Source organism: Acinonyx jubatus, chromosome B1 (genome assembly GCF_027475565.1).
Source record: "Acinonyx jubatus isolate Ajub_Pintada_27869175 chromosome B1, VMU_Ajub_asm_v1.0, whole genome shotgun sequence".
In the NCBI taxonomy this organism is placed as follows: domain Eukaryota; kingdom Metazoa; phylum Chordata; class Mammalia; order Carnivora; family Felidae; genus Acinonyx; species Acinonyx jubatus.
In genome coordinates, this window is record NC_069382.1 from 200,579,222 (window position 1) to 200,595,610 (window position 16,389).

General features: G+C 54.7%; 1 protein-coding gene across 2 annotated transcripts in view; it reads right to left on the reverse strand.

Annotated features, from left to right (window-relative positions):
* NSD2 (nuclear receptor binding SET domain protein 2) overlaps nucleotides 1-13,238 on the reverse strand; it is an 88,011-nt gene extending 74,773 nt beyond the window's left edge. The window contains exon 1 of one of the 2 annotated variants that reach the window (XM_053217715.1): nucleotides 13,097-13,238. The gene's annotated coding sequence lies outside the window, so the exon portion shown is untranslated. Of the gene's footprint in view, nucleotides 1-12,142; nucleotides 12,500-13,096 lie in introns of those variants that run through there. The other variant, XM_053217716.1, reaches the window with a different exon arrangement.
* Between the last annotated feature and the right edge of the window lie 3,151 nt (nucleotides 13,239-16,389).

Genomic DNA, 16,389 nt, shown 5'->3' on the forward strand with positions numbered 1-16,389 from the left:
CACCTCTGGTGACACGGTGGCCTCTAGGGAGGTGAATCGGGTGGCCAGGGTATGGGGTGGGAGAGAGATTTTCACACCATAACGTTTTAATTCTGAAGCAGGAGAACGTATCATCTAGGCTCTTCGTTAGATTTTTAAAGGAACATTATGAAAATGTAAAAATATTCCCGAAGTAATTAAAAACGACAGCACTGTCTGTAGTCACAGTCCAATACCGCTAAGGGGACAAAAAGAGACAAGACAGCATAATCTCCTAGTCTTGCCAAAGGGCAGAGAGGAAGGAAGGAGGGAGGGAGGGCGGCAGGAAGGGAGAAAGGAGGAGAAGGAGAAGGAACAGGGAGCGGGTGGAAGGAGGAGGAACGCAGGAAGGAAAAGAGAAACACTGGGGAGAAAAAGAAAAAAATCTGAAGATCATGCTGACACAACAGCCATGCGGGAAGAGTTCCAAACAGAAACAGAAGGTTTCAAAAATTATAAAAGAGCCCCAAACAGACATTTGTCCCAGGAGGGCCCGCAGACCGCCAGCAGGTACACGAGAAGATGCCCAGCACCACTCGTGGTCACAGAGAGGTCATTCAGAGCCACGGTGAGGACGACCTCACCCCTACCAGAATGGCTAGCATCAAAACACAAGAAACGAGCACGGGCAAGGAGCGTGTGCTGCTGGTGGGAACGTGAATTTGGTGCAACCACTGGGGAGGCCAGGATGGAAGTTCCTCAAAAAAATTAAAAACAGAAATACCATCTGAGGAGTGTCGGTGGCTCGGTCGATTAAGCGTCCCACTCCTGACTGTGGCTCAGGTCACGATGCCATGGTTCGTGGGATGGAGCTCAAGGTCAGGCTCTGGGCTGACAGCACGGCCTGTTTGGGATTCTCTCTGCCCCTTCCATGCATGCTCACGCGTGTGCTCTCTCTCAAAATAAAAAAAAAGACATTAAAGAGAAAGAAGAAACAGCACGTGACCCAGCAATCCCATTCTGAGCATTTATCTGAAGGAAACAACATTGCTATCTCAGAGGTATCGGCTACCCATGTTTACTGCAGTGTGATTTACAACAGCCAACACATGGCAACAACCTCTGTGTCCATCAACCCACCAGCTGATGAAGAAAATATGGTAGATATATACAATGGAATACTATTCCATTGTATATATCAAAAAATTGCCCCAATTAAAAAAAAAAAAAAAAAAAAAGGAAATTCTGCCATTTGCAACCCAGACGACATTATGCTAAGAGAAATAAGCCAGAGAGGGAAAGCCAAAAACTGTGTGATCCCCCTTACATGTGTAATCTGAAAAAGAAAAAAAAAAAAGTCACACTCATACAAAAAGAGAGGAAAACAGTCAGGGCTGGGGGTGGGAGAAACAGGAGAACATTGGTCAGAGAACACAAACTTTTGTTTTCTTTTGTTTTGAATCTGAGAGAGAGAGAAAGGGCACACCTGTGCTCGCACAAGCAGGGGAGAGGCACAGAGGGAGAGAATGTGAAGCAGGCTCCAGGCTCAGCAAGGAGCCCAACCCGGGGCTGGATCCCACAGCCCTGGGATCATGACCTGAACTCACCGACTGAGCCACCCAGATGCCCCAGAGAATACAAACTTTCATTTATAAGATCAAAGATATAATATACATTATGGTGACTATAGTTAATAATGTATTTCACTTGAAATTTGCTAAGAAAGCAACTTTTAAGCACACTCACCACACACAGTTTATATTGTACGCTTGAAACTAACATAACACTGTATGTTAACTACACTAGAATTAAAATTTTTTTTTAGTATTCATTTTTGAGAGAAAGAGACAGAGAGAGGGACAGAGACAGTGCAAGCAGGCGAGGGGCAGAGAGAGAGGGAGACACAGAATCCGAAGCAACTCCTGGCTCTGCAGAGCCTGACACAGGGATCGAACCCACAAACTGCGAGATCATGACCTGAGCCAAAGTCAAGACGCTTAACCGACTGAGCCCCCCAGGCGCCCCTAAAAACATTTTTAAAGGTAACTTTTAAGTGATGGATAACTTGATTATGGTACTCATTTCACAACGTCTACGTATATCAAATCATTACCTTATATGCTTTAAATATATAACAATTTCGCTGGTTATACCTCAATAAAACTGGAGAAAAACAGAAACATAGTCAAGATTTTTTAATTATGTTAGAAATAACTCAAAATGTCCCAGAATCAAACGGTTAAAAAGACCCACCAAGTCATCAAGTGCCAGCATAATGAATGCAGAGGAGACCCATGGCCGGGGGGGGGGGGGGGGGGGGGGGCGGGGTGCAAATAACAGGTCACAGGCAAAGAATCAGAAACCGCGATAGCATCAGTGTTCCTAAAAGAGAAAATGCACATGGAAAGCCCCAAAATACTGAAGCAATGCACTTCAAATTTGTGAGAAAATTATTTCCAATCCAAACCACATACCTAGCCAAGCTATCAACCGACATAGGAGATTGTTTTAGCATGCCAGGTCTCAAAAAATGTCGCCTCCCGGAGCACATTTAAGAGAAGCACCACAGGTCAAAGTAGATCACAGAAGACAAGAGACCCAAGAATTGGAGGTCCACCTGTGAAGGGAAGAACACGCAGCCGTGTCACAGGCCCGTGGGGACCCAGTCTGGAGCATGAGGGCAAAGAGCTCCAAGGTCACCGAAAGAAAAACATGGCCGTGACAGAGTCCAGCTGACCGTCACTAAAGGCTCTTTACACGGTTCACCTGGAAAACCTGGGACTGAATTAGTAATAGACGCACAGGAGACCAGGCAAATGGAAGACAACATAACGGTTTCCACTAAGGAAACGCGAAAGCATATATTACCCATCACACTGCATGGTTCAGCTGAACAATGTAACAGTTGCTACATATCCATTTAAACCAAAAACTGTTATAAAACTGTGGTGGACGGAAGATGGCCCAAAATCCTCTCTCACTCCCCTGCACAAAGAAATGTCTATGTTTCCACGCCCTTTGTCTGGCCTGGGGCTGTGACTGCTTTCACGGAAAGAGCATGACAAGAGCAATGCCACACCAGCGCCTGCCTAACCTCGGAGAGCAGCCACCACCACGCTGAGAGGAAGCCCAAGCAGCCTTGTGGGAAGGCCCACCTTGGGGAGAGCAGAGGCCTGCAGCCAAGAGCAGAACTGCACACAGATAAATGCTAGGTTTTCAACCACCGAATTCTAGAACAGCCCGCCACGTAGAAATAGATTCGCCAGCACCACAATATTGGGAGGAAGCAGGGAAGGGAGTGGGAGGCGAGGGGACAAGAAAGATCCTTAACTCCCAAAGATGGAACCTGACACATAACATGTAAACCTCAAAGTTCTCAACTCTGCAAAATGAGCAAGTCGTTTTTTTCAGAGTGCAGGTAGAGTCTACAGAAACGACTAACAAGAGCGCAGCGGCTGCCTCAGGGGACAGGGGAGCAAATTTGTTCTTAGGGTTCGTGGTCCAGTTCAATAAAGGAGAAGCTAAGCCAGAAATAGCCATAAACATTTTAGTTGGTGAGGTTATTATGTTTCCTTCCTTCCTACGTTTCTGTATCATACCAATTTTTCACAAAATGTGTTTTCTGATTTAAAAGTTATCTGTAATAGGGGCGCCTGGGTGGCTCAGTCGGTTGAGTGTCCAACTTCAGCTCAGGTCATCATCTCACGGTCCGTGGGTTCGAGCCCCACGTCGGGCTCGGTGCTGACAGCTCGGAGCCTGCTTCAGGTTTTGTGTGTCCCTCTCTCTCTCTACTCCTCCTCCACTTGCACACTCGCTCACTCTCTCTCTCTCTCAAAAATAAAGATTACAAAATTTAAAAATCATCTATAATAATAATTAAGCTTCCTATTTCGCCTTAATGATGTGTCCAGAATTCACGCATCCTTCAAAGTAGGACTTCTATGAACTCCAGCGGGAACTCAAACTCGGGTTCTGCTCCACCCCTACCCTGCCCATCACTCCTGTGCCCAGCGGTTCATGAAGGGAGAAGAGCAGCGAGGCGGCGCCAGGATATGAGCAGCTACAAAGAAGCAGCCCTGAGATCTCGGCCGCGCGCGGAGAACAGGTAGCTGGCGAAGACCACGGGAGGCAACGCTGGTTTCTATGGGACGCAGACAGCCCACAAAGGGGCTCAACCACGAGCGGCCGCCAGGTCCAATGCAAAAGCAGGTGCACGTCCCTCCCACACCCGCGCTGGCCACGCTGGGCCCCACAAGGAGTCTCCCTGGGGGACTCAAGAGGCTGCCGGTAAAGGAAGAGCGAGGCCCTATTATTAAAACGTAACGGGCCGCCAAGGCAGGTTCCCTCTGCCTCCGACACTTATCAACCTACAAAAACAAGGAAGGCCCCTCTCCAAAGGAAGCAGAGGGGGTAACGGTCCAGGATTTCTTCTGAACCAGGAGACAGCCCTCAGTCACACTCCACCGACCCGTGGCAGGCGGCCGACACGAGAGCACGGGACGCCACCCTGTTTCTGCCCTTTACTGACGCCACCTGCGGATTCACACGGGTCCCTAGAGCAGCCGGGAGCACTGTACTGTCTGAGAGACGCACGCGAGCTTAGCCTCCAAAGGTGGGCAGTGGACAACACGAACCGCTCCTATTTTTTCTCAAGCAAGTCATAAGCGGTTGAATTGTAAGGAAACAAATACTTTTTTATACAACTTTCAGAACTAGACCGAAAACAACCCAATGACCTGTTAACGTGATGCGTAATCCCGACTCGGGTCCCACGCGCACAGAGCTTCAGAAACAGAACGGGGGAGAGGAAAACCCACCACGCTGCTCTGTCAGCAGTCCCGCTTGCAAGCCTTCGTTCCGGGCACTGCTGCTCTCAACAAACCATGCTTGTCCTCTCCCACCTGAGGAGGACTAAGCCGCCCGAAGTCAGACAGCTTCCCCGCGCCCTCAGGCCAGACCTTCCCACAGAAATTCCAACAGATGAGAATCAGGGGCCTCGCGACCAGACGCCGGACAATGCTCGGCAGCGCCCCAGTCACACGCAGACCAAAACCCGCGCGGTGCTAAGTCGCCCGCACTCCCCCCTGCTCACCCCCCGAGGCCGTGGTGGGTGGCTGCGGCCTGCTCTCGGATCTGGCCACGGGGACTGCATCCGGTGCTGACCCCTCAACAGGCAATTGTCTGTTCGGCTCACACACGCCGAGTGCTTGCAGAGACACCGAAGTGAACTAGAGACAAGGGCCCTACCTTCAAGAAGCTTCCACTCAAGGGGGAGGGGCAATAAACAAAGTGACGGCTGTTGTGGAGAAAAATAATCAGCCAGGGGGATCTGGGCAGCAGACAGGACGCAATTTCAAAGGCGGGGGGGGGGGTGGGGGGGATCAACGTGAGCTTCCCTAGGAAACTGATATTTCCACGAAGACATCAACAGACGTTTTCATGATTCTTTAATAGGCTGTTCTTGGTTTCTGAACCCTGAAACCAAAGTAGATATAAATTGCTCTTACAGAAGAATATTTTGTCTAGACGGTGAATGGCACCCCACCTATCTGGTTTTAGCAGACAAAAACTTAGGGGCCACCCCAAACATCTCTCCCATCCCAAACAACAGGTCTTATCAGTCTTATTCCAGAATCCTTCCTACCCACACCCACCTACTTCTCCCCACACCCACCACCTCGGCACTAGCCCACCACCAGCACCCTTCACCGGACAAACACCGCAAGGTCCTAACTGGCTGATCCATCAGCAAAGTCACAGATAGTTCTCTTCGACGTAGAAAGCATCACAATCACGTGAAAAGCTCATCTGAACACAGATGCCGGGCCCCGCTCCAGAGCTTAGGACTCAAGAGGCCAAGGACAGGCCCGCGAACGTGTGTGTCCAACAAGTTCCCAGGTAAATATGGTGCCAGTCTAGGGGCCAGGCTTGGAGACCCAAGGACTAGGTCATGCTGCGGTGACAAGCCCCAAAGCCATCACCTGTTACCTGGCTCAACCCAAAGGGTTCTCTCCTGCTTACAGTACAGATCTGTGTGCTCCCACAATGAGAATCAGAAAAAGAAGATATGATAAAGCACACATCCCTCAGATCCTCTGGTCAGAAGCAACAGGTCACTTCTCGTTGTCCAAAGCAAATCCTACGGCCACACCAAACTCCACGGGAGCAGGACTGTTCAGTCCTACCAGGCACCAAACGTCCAAAGCAAGGACGACTGGAAAGATCCCCATGCAAACGGACAGCAGCCACAGCCTGGCCTCCTGTACCCAGCTCTTCACGCTCCCCCGTCCTCCCATCACCAACTCTACAGACGACTCCGACAAAGGCACTGTCCAAAGCCAACGGATGTGTGTCTCACCCACACGCCCCGCCCTTCCTTAAACCCTCCAAGGGCCTCGCGCTGCTCTTTGGAGGAAGATCCTTCCTACAGCCCCAAATTCCTGCCCCCTTCCGACCTGTGCAGCTTCATTTTGCACACAGTCCCCTCACCCTCCGTTCCCTCCCCAGGGTCTCTGCACAGGCTGCCCCCTCCTCTGCGTACGGGTGCCTACCTCAACCAGGTGTGTCCCCCACCAAGCCCTCTCCTGCTCTCTGCTCCAGCACCCATCCCATCAGGAAGTCTTCCCTGAAAGCCAGTCCCCAGCTACATAGAATCTCCCTACAGATGCTACCAGGCGCATCCGAGATTTCCTTCACGACTTTCCTCTTTTCTGTCATGGAGAATTCTAAACACACGTAAAGGTAGATAGAGCAGGTACAGCCCCACGTTCCCATACCCACCTCGACCTAGGTCAGTCCTGAGCCAGCCAGCCATACATCCACTGTCCCCTCTTCAGAGAATTGCGAAGCAAATCCCACGTGGCGCATCATTTCATAGGTAAGTAACTGAACGTGTCTCTAAAAGGTACAAGTTCCTTTCGTAAGTAAGCTCCGTGCCCAATACAGACGGGGCTTGAACTCAGGACCCTGAGATCAGGTCACATGCTCTACCAACGGTGCCAGCCAGGTACCCCTCAAATTATGTTCTTCAGACATAACAAAACCATTATGGCAGCTAAAAAAAAATACTTCCTTAACGACACATCCAGTCAGTGTTCCGGTTCCTAAGTATCCCGGCTATCACAGGTGATGTTTAGCCACGTCTCTAACCAACTGGCCTGTCCTGGACACAAATAAAACGTCCACAGAACACTTTTGTTCCTTGTTGAAGAGATCGGGTCACTGGTCTTGTAGGTTCTGCCAACGGCGACCCTATGGTTTAGCTTAGCGTGTTCCTCTCCCCCTGTATTTCCCATGAATTGGTTGTTGGACACAGAGCCTTGATCAGATTAAGGTTCGACGGTTTGGCAGGACTATTTCAGGGTTTCCAAAGACGTGTCTCCCCTGTTTCATCCCCCTCACAGGTCTGTAAACTCCACGGGGTGAAGGCCATAGGCTCTGGTTCATCGCTGGAACACAGCTGATACTCAGTGAGCGAAGAAATGTCAGAAAGAAGTGCACCGCCATGCCGACTAACAAAAACAGAATGGCCCACCCTCCCAGCCACGTATAGACGGGCTTCTGTTAAAACATCCCGAGAGGCAGAACAGTAAGCTGCCAGAGACGGAAACAAAGGTCAGGCCTTGCAGGGGCTCTAATCACTCATGGCCGCGTGCCTTTGGGTCAGTACTTAATATCTTTGGGTTTCGGCCTCCTGCTGTGAGGGTTCGACAAGAGGTAAAGAATATTCAATGCTGGAAGCTGCAGAGAAAAGCTCTATGCAGACGGCACCAACTTCAAATCTTTTGGGGGAAACGACACAGAAGTCTCTTATTTCTAACATATATTTCAACCTAAAAAATGTAAGAATTCACACTTTCATGAAACAAAAAGCTTCAGGAAAAGAGAAGACTCCAAAGCTGCCCCCACTTGTTAACGGAGTACTCAGTGGCACTGTTCGAGGACCCGAAGACAGGTCAGAAGGTCCTCCCCCTGAAAAAGTCACGACCTAGAAAAGAGAAAGGGACGGGAGCCCACACAATTGTGCTGTCACGACCGGGCCTAGCATTCACAAAGGGATGACAAACTTGGGAGCAAAAAAGCCAAACAACAAAGACCCTGTATCTAGTGCTGTGGGTGCTGGGTGGGCAGCACCAGAGGCAACAGGTCACCAGAGCTGCAGCACCAGGACAGTGAGGTCTTGGAGCAGCCAACAGAGATGCTGGACAAACACGCAGGGGCCACACGCTGTGCTCAAGACCCATGGCCTCCTCTACGGAAGGAAGAGGAGGAAAAGCACCAGGGATACTCGTGGCTGGCAGGTGAGATCAGAGCTCCTTTCTGCAGGGAACAGAGATCAGAAACTAGGCCCAACTTCCCTCTCACGAGTACACAGGGAGATAAAAACGGTGCCCCAGCCACCAGATTTTTCAAATTATGAATACTGGAGTCACCTGGACCAAATCTGTCCCCTGAATTTGAGCCCTATGCTGTGCCCCAGCCCATCAATCCCACTTCAGCCCCCTTTCTTGTATCTGCCCGCTCTTCCCACCCCTACCTCCGGGGTCTTGGAGAGCCACAATTCTCTAGCACTGGTTCGTGAGCCTCCTCTCTGACATCTGTCACCTGCCCATGGCCCTCCTCTGCATTCCCAACCTCACAGCAGGGCAAGCATGCTCACAGCACTTCTGAGACTGTATACACTCAAAATCAAAGAACTGAGAGTCCCTTCATTCAAATAATCACGGAGCAACTGATGGTCACTTGGGCACCACCCTAGGCACTTGGGGGTATGAGAGTAATCAAAGCCAGAAGAGAACAAGTCCCCACCCTACAGACATGTCAATGGAGCCAGGCAGATGGACAGATCAATAAAACACAGTGTCAGGGGATAAGTGCCAAGGAGGAAAGGCTAAGGCAGATGGGTAGTGCCAGGGTCTTTTAAGTCAGCGGTCAGGGAAGGTGCCTGGGAAGAGGTCTCAGCAAAGACCTAAAGGCAGGCAAGGAGCTAGCCGTGCAGGTGTTCAGGGCAGAGCATTCTGGGCAGAAGAAACAGCAAATGCAACTACCTGAGGCCACGCGTGGCCGCGGTCCTTGCGATGGGCCAAAGAGCAGTGGGAATGGAGAGTGGGCGAAGGTGGGCGAAGCACAAAGCGCTCCCGGCATAATTACAAGGGCCTCTCAAAACAGGCAGAGACTTGGGTGGCCCTGTGGGAGTGCGGTCCAAGCAGAGAGTTGAGCGAGAGGTAAGAAAAGCCAACGGTGCCCACGTACGCACTAGGGGGTGTGTAGGCAGGGAGGCGGCAAGCACTGACCATGCAGATGCCCAAGGGAATGGGCCGCAGGACGAGATAAGTGCAGCACAAGCTGAGAGGCCAGGGACACTGGTCTCGAACCCTAAGGCAATGGAGATCCTTGAAAAGTGGGGCCTCACGTGATCACACGTGCACTTTTCACAGTCGAGGCAGGGTGTAGAGAGCTGACTGATGGCGGTAAAGCTGGAGTCAGAAACACGCTTTCTGATCTGCTGGCCTCCAGAATACAGCAGCAGAAACACATGAAACGTTACCAGAAACACGAAGGTGCTGCTGATACAAATATATCCTTTAACAGCATAACAAACAATTCACACCATCAACTCTTTCCGTGACAACCCAGTCAGCTTAAACGCTGAGGTCCCAATTCCTTCCAGGAATAAGGAGTGTTCCCTGTACACCTGCTAGGAAACTCTCACTACTGGGAGCTTTAAGCTGCAGGCCAACACTCAGCTTAACCAAGACTTTGCAATGTCTGTGCCTCTATGTTTTGTTGAAACCGTTGAAGTATTAGAGAAACACGTGCTTTGAAGACGCTTATGTGGCCACTTGCTTGTTGGAAGGCAGACTCAAGGACAAAACAACTTTGTGGTCCATCTTCAGTCTTTTACCTAGCAATCCAAATTTCATCAAACCAATCAACTCCTTCAGAAGCTATATTGCAACCAATAGACAAATTAAAACGCTGACAAGTCCCTGGGGCAACCAACTTAAGTCTCTTTCTCCCCAAAGGGCTTAGTATAAATAACCATGCCTGGAAAAGAAATTAACAAATCATACAGGGGGTGCCTGGGTGGCTGAGTAGGTTATCCGTGGGACTCTGGATTTCAGCTCAGGTCGTGATCTCACGGGCTTGAGATTGAGCCCCGCATCTGGCTCAGCACGGAGCCTGCTAAGGATCCTCTCTCTCTCTGCCCCTCCCTCGCATGCTCACTCTCAAAAAAAAAAAAAGAAAAGAAAAATCACATAAAGACTGTGTGTAAAGTAAGAGCCTAAGCCTCCCTCCATTCACCTCTTGTTTCTCACCTCCTGTTCTGTATTTGCCCCGCAAGACAAACAGGTACAGTCAACACATCACTGCTCGCTTCATCTCGGTGGTAGATACAGGTCTACTACTCGTTACACTTACATGCTTGCAGTGTCTCATAATCAACTTTTATTTAACATTCGAGTTAGCTATGATGAGAGAAGGAGACAGCCCTGCCTGGCAAACACGGTCTTGGCTCCCCGACCGAAGCCCGGTGACCCTAGGCCAGCCGCTTACGTTCCATACTCAGCTTCTTCCAGAGGATCCCTTTCTGCGCCAACGAGACTTACAGAAAATAGAGGCAAACAGGTCAGGTGCTGACTTTAAAATGGGCTGTTTGTTTATCCTGAGTCGTATGCCCGTATATTCAGCATTACCTGAGTTCTTGCCGTGAGGAGGCACCCCAGAGCCTGTGCCGCCCAAGGCCAGGAGAGCCCTATCTTCAAGAGCTAGGCCAGGAGGGGGGAAAGGTCACAGCCGGCCACTGGAAGGCCGGGTACTCCGCGCTCCAGCAGGAAGGACAAGCAGTGCCCCTGGTCCAACAGCACCCTGCGCAAAGGCCTGGAGTCAGGGCAGGGCACCGCATATTTGGGGAACAAAGACACACTTGCTGGAGTCCAGCAAAAGAGGAGAGTGAGGCTCAGGCAGCTGAGACGCTAACCCGAAACTGCTCACGTTCTGTCACCAAGCCAGAACCGCAGCAAAAGTGTGTACCAGGACAGGGGAGCGTAAAGCTTAAATCTCCAGTTCCCACTGGCTACCGAAAGTGTTTCTTAGAAAGGTTATTTGTCCAGAATAAAAAGGGCAGAGCAAAACAAATCCAGACGGCAAACCTCAGCGTCATCTTAGCACCTTTGACACGGGCTGTGTCTCACGAGGCACACCTTTTATGGGTGTTTTCCATCGTCTGCCAGCACCTCTGAGTCTATCCCACCTACTCTTACACCCGAGCGTCAAACCATAAAAAGGAAGTAACTAATTAGTTGACATTCTGCCGTAGGAGCTGGGACTTTTCAAAGTTGGGACTCCTTGTAGGAGGAAAGGGCATCCAAACAGGTGGAAGGCTAGACCCACTCCTCAACCAGAGCCGCGGAGCCTCTCATTTCTGGCATCGAATTCCCACAGTTCCTCACTGGGCTCCTCACGATAAAGCGCTACTTACTGTTTTAAGAGTTCCATATGAATCACGTGCATAAAAACCCTAAGCCTAGTTGCCACACCTGGTGGCCTGTTTATTGTTTCACTCGGTGTTTCCACAAATCGCAGGTCGGTTTACTTTGCGTAAGAATAAAATTGTCTCTCAAGCTTCAGTTACTTATCTGAAACTCTTACACAAGAAAGTTTACAGCTGGAGTCAGAGGCCAGTCTGACCCGCAGTCATGTAGTCGGAGGGAGGATTTTTGTGCAGAAGAGATCAGAGCTCTCCACAAAAGCTCTCACCAACTCACAACCACGCAGCACGCCCTCTCTTTACCAACCATCAGCCCAAAACTGAAGGCTGCCGGGCGTCTGAGAAAATGGAAGAAAAGAAAAGGAAATGACTCAAAGTAATCATGCTTAAGGCATGAGTCCCCTTCACTTCCAGTCGGTAGTTTAGATTTGAACTATGGACGGTTGTGGGGTAAGAGCACACAAGGCAAGGGTTGTGCGCACAGGCCGGGTTTCCTCCGTCTTGCCGTTTGCAGCTGTACTTTGAAGCACTGTTGTTCTCACACTTAGACAGACACCGAGGGCATTTAAAGCATTTGAAAAAATAAAAGGTAAGGTCCTAGCTGCGTGAATGGGACGGCTTCTTACTTAACATCCTGACAACCTTATTTTAAAATCCACGAAACACAATGTAACCGGTGCGCGGGGTACCTACGTGAGCTCCCGAAGTTGTTCAGTGATCAAGGAAGCTCGGGGTTCAACTCATGTAAAAGTCAAGGCCCCCAAAATCTAAGCGTGGGTTGTCAGCGCCCAAGCCTCGCGCTCACGCCCTACCACAGCGGCGTGTTCCTCGCAGGCTCACGCTCACGCTCTCACTCTCGCACCCAGAGCCCCCACTCATCTGCTGCACAAGCGTGCGGCCCGGCGGAAGGGCAGCCGCGATACTAAGTTTCCACCTGGATGTCAAACCTGGGGCGGCTCCGGCCCCCGGGCACAGCGGGAGAGAGGACTGACGCCGCGGGCCCGCGCGACCTTTCCACCCAGACTCAAGACCAGCATTTTTTAAACGCCGAGATTTTCAACCGCCCTTCTCGCGAGTGGGGCCGCGGCAGCCGTGCGGTCGGCGGCCGGGCTTCCGCGCGTCCCGAGACCCCCCCCCCAGGGGGCTCCCGGTCCGCGCCGGGTGGGGGGCGGGGGGAGAGGGGGCCGGGGCGGCGCGCGCCGACAGCCCCGGGCGGGGTCCCCGCGCCTCCACCTGCCAAGGCCCGGCCCGGCTCCGGGGCGCCCGCGCTGACCAACGGCCGGCGCCCGCGAGTGTCACCCGCGGACCGTCCGCAGACAAAAAGCGCCTCCCCGCCGGCCCGGCGCGCCCCTCCCACCGTCGGCCGGGCCCCGCGCCTCACAAAGGCCGGCCCGGCCCGCTCGGCGCCGCCGCGAACAAAGGCCGCCGGGCCCGCAGGCCGGCACAGGTGCAGCCGCCGGCGGCCGGGCCCAACATGGCCGCGGCCGCCCTCCGCCCGGCCCCGTTAGCCGCGGCCGCCCCCGCCCCGCCGGCCGGCCTGCTCCTCCCGGCCCCTCAGCCCCGGCCCCGCGGGCCCCGCGCCCCCGGACCCCTCAGCCCCTCGGGGCCCGCGGCGGCGGCGGCGGTTGAGCCGGCGGCTCCAGTGACCTGTTGTGCGTCGCATCCTCCGGCGGCGGCGGCTCTCCCGGCGCGGCGGCTCCGGCGGCGGCGGCGGCGGCGGCGGGCCGGGGAGGGGGCCGGGGCCGCGGGGGAGGGAGGGCCGAGGGAGGGGAGGGGGCGGCGGCGGCGGCGGGCGCAGCGCGGCCAGGCCGAGGCTCTCCGCGCGCGGCGCCGACCCCGCCCCCGCGCCTCCCGCCCGCCGCCGCCGCCGCCGGGCCGCCGCCGCCTCGCAGAAGCCGCGGGAAAGTGCGCGCCGCTGATTGGCTGCCGCGCTCGCGGGGCTGCTGCCGGACTTTTCAAATCCGCGCCGGGCGGGGCGCGCGGGCGGGCGGGGCGCGGGGGCGGGCGGGGACCGGGAGGGGGGGAGGGGAGCGGCGGGGAGGGGGGAGGGGGGCGGGGACCGGGCGGGAGGGGGGAGGGGGCGCGCGGGGGGCCGGGGCCGCGGGACCCCGCGAGCCGCCTCAGAGCAGCGCGGAGCGCGCGTCCCGCTCCCGCTACTCGGCCGGGCGCGCGCCAGGCGGCGGCTAAACCCAAAGCCCGGAGCCGGGAGCCCGAGGCCGGAGCCAGCGGGCGCCGGGTGACGTCACGGCCGCGCGCCCAATCGCGGCCCGCGAGCCGGCCCCGCGCGATCGCGGCCCCTGCCGGTGGCGCGCGGCGGTGGATCTGGGACGTCGGGCAGCCGCGCGCGTCCTCCTCTCAGCACGAGCCACTCGGGCTGCGGTGCGGTGGCCGGTGCGCGCGGCACCGCGGGGCCAGCCCGCGGGGGCTGCCAGCCCGGCACCCAGGTGGTCACCCACGCCCCTACCTCGGGGGCGGGAAGAAGGCGCCCGGGACAGGAAGCGCGGTGGCGCGGGGAAGGCGGAGGTCAAGTTCCAACTGCCCCTACACACACACACACACACACACACACACACACACACACACACACACACACACACACACACACACACACACACACACACGCCTGCGCTCCTGGAGCCTACGCTACAGACTTGGCTTCCGATGGTCCCAAACAATGGGAGGGAGCGTGGAAGACAGGCCGGAGAAGGATTGGCCAGCTCGCTGGTGTCGGAGTCTTCCTGCAGAGTATCTGCAGGGCGTGGATTCAGCCGTTCCCCACCCCGTCCCCAGTCTCAAGTCTGGCCTGGAGCTGGGTGGAGTGGGGGATCTGTGGTCAGGGTGAGGACTCGGTCCCTGGAACTGCTGGGCGACGTGCCATTCCAATGAGGCTGCAGCGGGGCAGGGCGGCTTAGGAATGCCAGCCTGTGGTCAGAGCACAGCTTTGAGAAGATCACTCTGGCTGTGGTAAGGACAGGGGGCTGGTATGGTGGACACGACGATGTGCCGCTCAGGTCCCCTTTCAAGCAGGGTCTTCCTGCTCAGCCTCCAGCCGCCACGTTCTACGGGGTTGGCCTCAGCTGCAAAGAGCCATCTCACCGCAGGCCTCCTTCCCCGAGCAGCCGCATCCCGTGTCTGAGGGCCTGGGGATACAAAGGCTGTCCATACAGTTCCGCCCATGTAGGACCCTGGTAGGAAACTCTGCGTTAGACGTGGGCACTTCAGAGTCCCCACCTTGACCGGCTCCAAGCTGCTTCCCACCAGAGCAGGGACTGGCATAGGGCAAGCCAGGGCAGGGATGAGACCCTCCCCAGTGTCACAAGTGAAAGGAATTAGGGAATTGCTCTCGCTTTCAGCCAAAAGGTATCCATGAGGTCCTAATGTGTGCTGTGTCCTTGCAGGGTGCTGGAGATCCCGAGATAACTGAAGAGACCCCCCAGCAGTCACTGCCAGACTCCACCGGAGCTCCTGGCAAGGTGTGCAGCTGGACGGTGGCTCATTCATGCTCTCATTTAGCCTTGGTATCTGTCCGGCTGTGGAGAGAATAGGTGTCCTTGTCCTTTCTGGGGGCCCAGGATCCCTCTGGGGAACAAACCTGAAAACTGTCTTATAAATCTTGTAGTACAAGACAGATACCACCATCTCTCATTTGATTTCACAGATTTGGAATTAAAGCTCCTCTCCTGAGGAAAAAAAAATGCATTTAGAATAGTGTGATCAATATGCAAATTTATTCAAAACATGCAAGTGTGTGTTTTAGATTCTCTTGAAGAAAGTGATTTGGGGCTGGCTGGTCTTTTCCCGCCCAGTGCAGTCCTCCCCGGGCCCAGCCTGGCTGACTCAAGGAGGTCCTGAGCCCTTTTCAGCGAGCCTGACCAGCAGGACAGCCCCCCAGCCCTGCACACCCCAGGGGCCTCGCCCTGTGGAGACCATATTTCCGATGGCTGAGTCTCCCTCGGTGTGAAAAAGGGGCTCTCAGAAGACTAAGACACCCCCATGCACAGATGGACTGCTGGGTGAAGAGGCCTTCGTGTGCGGGTACATCTGTGCCCCCCACAGGTGTTCACGTGTGAGGCTTCCACAGGTAGGCAGTCGTCCCTGGGGTGGCTATTTCAGTGCGTACAGGGCTTGGCAATTCTGAGAGCCTGGGTAGTTCCGTGCGGGACAGGCTGAGAAAACATGTTCTTGGAAAACAGGCCCCAGGCGTGCGGGGGAGCGCCATGAGAGGCACAGCCCCGAGCCCGGTGGGCCCAGAGGGATCCCAGACACACAGGGACGGCAGCAGCTGGGGCGGAGTCTCAAAGAGACTCCTTCATTTCTCTGGACAAAAACTCCGTACTCAGAGGCGGGCAATTAACAGATGATGGAGCGAGCGCTGCCCCGCTCTGGCCTGGTGGGATTCAGCTGCCTTCCATCTCAGCTCCCACAGCACCCCTCCCACCTTCTTAGGCAAGGCCAGCTGGGCAAGGCCTTTAGAACCAGAGGACTCCAGGCCTGCCTGCTGGCACCAGCAGACAGAACAAGGGCTCAAGAGGAGCGGGGAGTCCCCTGAACACGAGGTCTGCTGCTGTGCCCCTCTGGCCACCTGCCTCGCACTAGCCGCCTACTCTGGGCATGCGGCTCCAGGAGGCACACTGCGGTCTCCCTCTTGTCTCCAGTGCGGCCGTGGCTGGAGCACTCTCTGCCTCCCTGCTTCTCCCCACCACATGCCCTGCAGCTCACCGCCTGACCTCCCCGGAAGAGCTGCTGCCAAAAGCAGGGCCCAGGCCCCTGAGCCCAAGGAGCCCCATCCCCTGCCAGGGCCGGGGTCCCTGAGGGGCCAGGCTCATCGCTGTTTCCATGGGGATGTGTGCACTCTGACCCCAGCCTTTCTCCATCCCTGGCCAAATAAAGAGGGCTTCCAAGTGGAAACTGGCAGTCTTAAGCCACCCCTCCTCCCATGC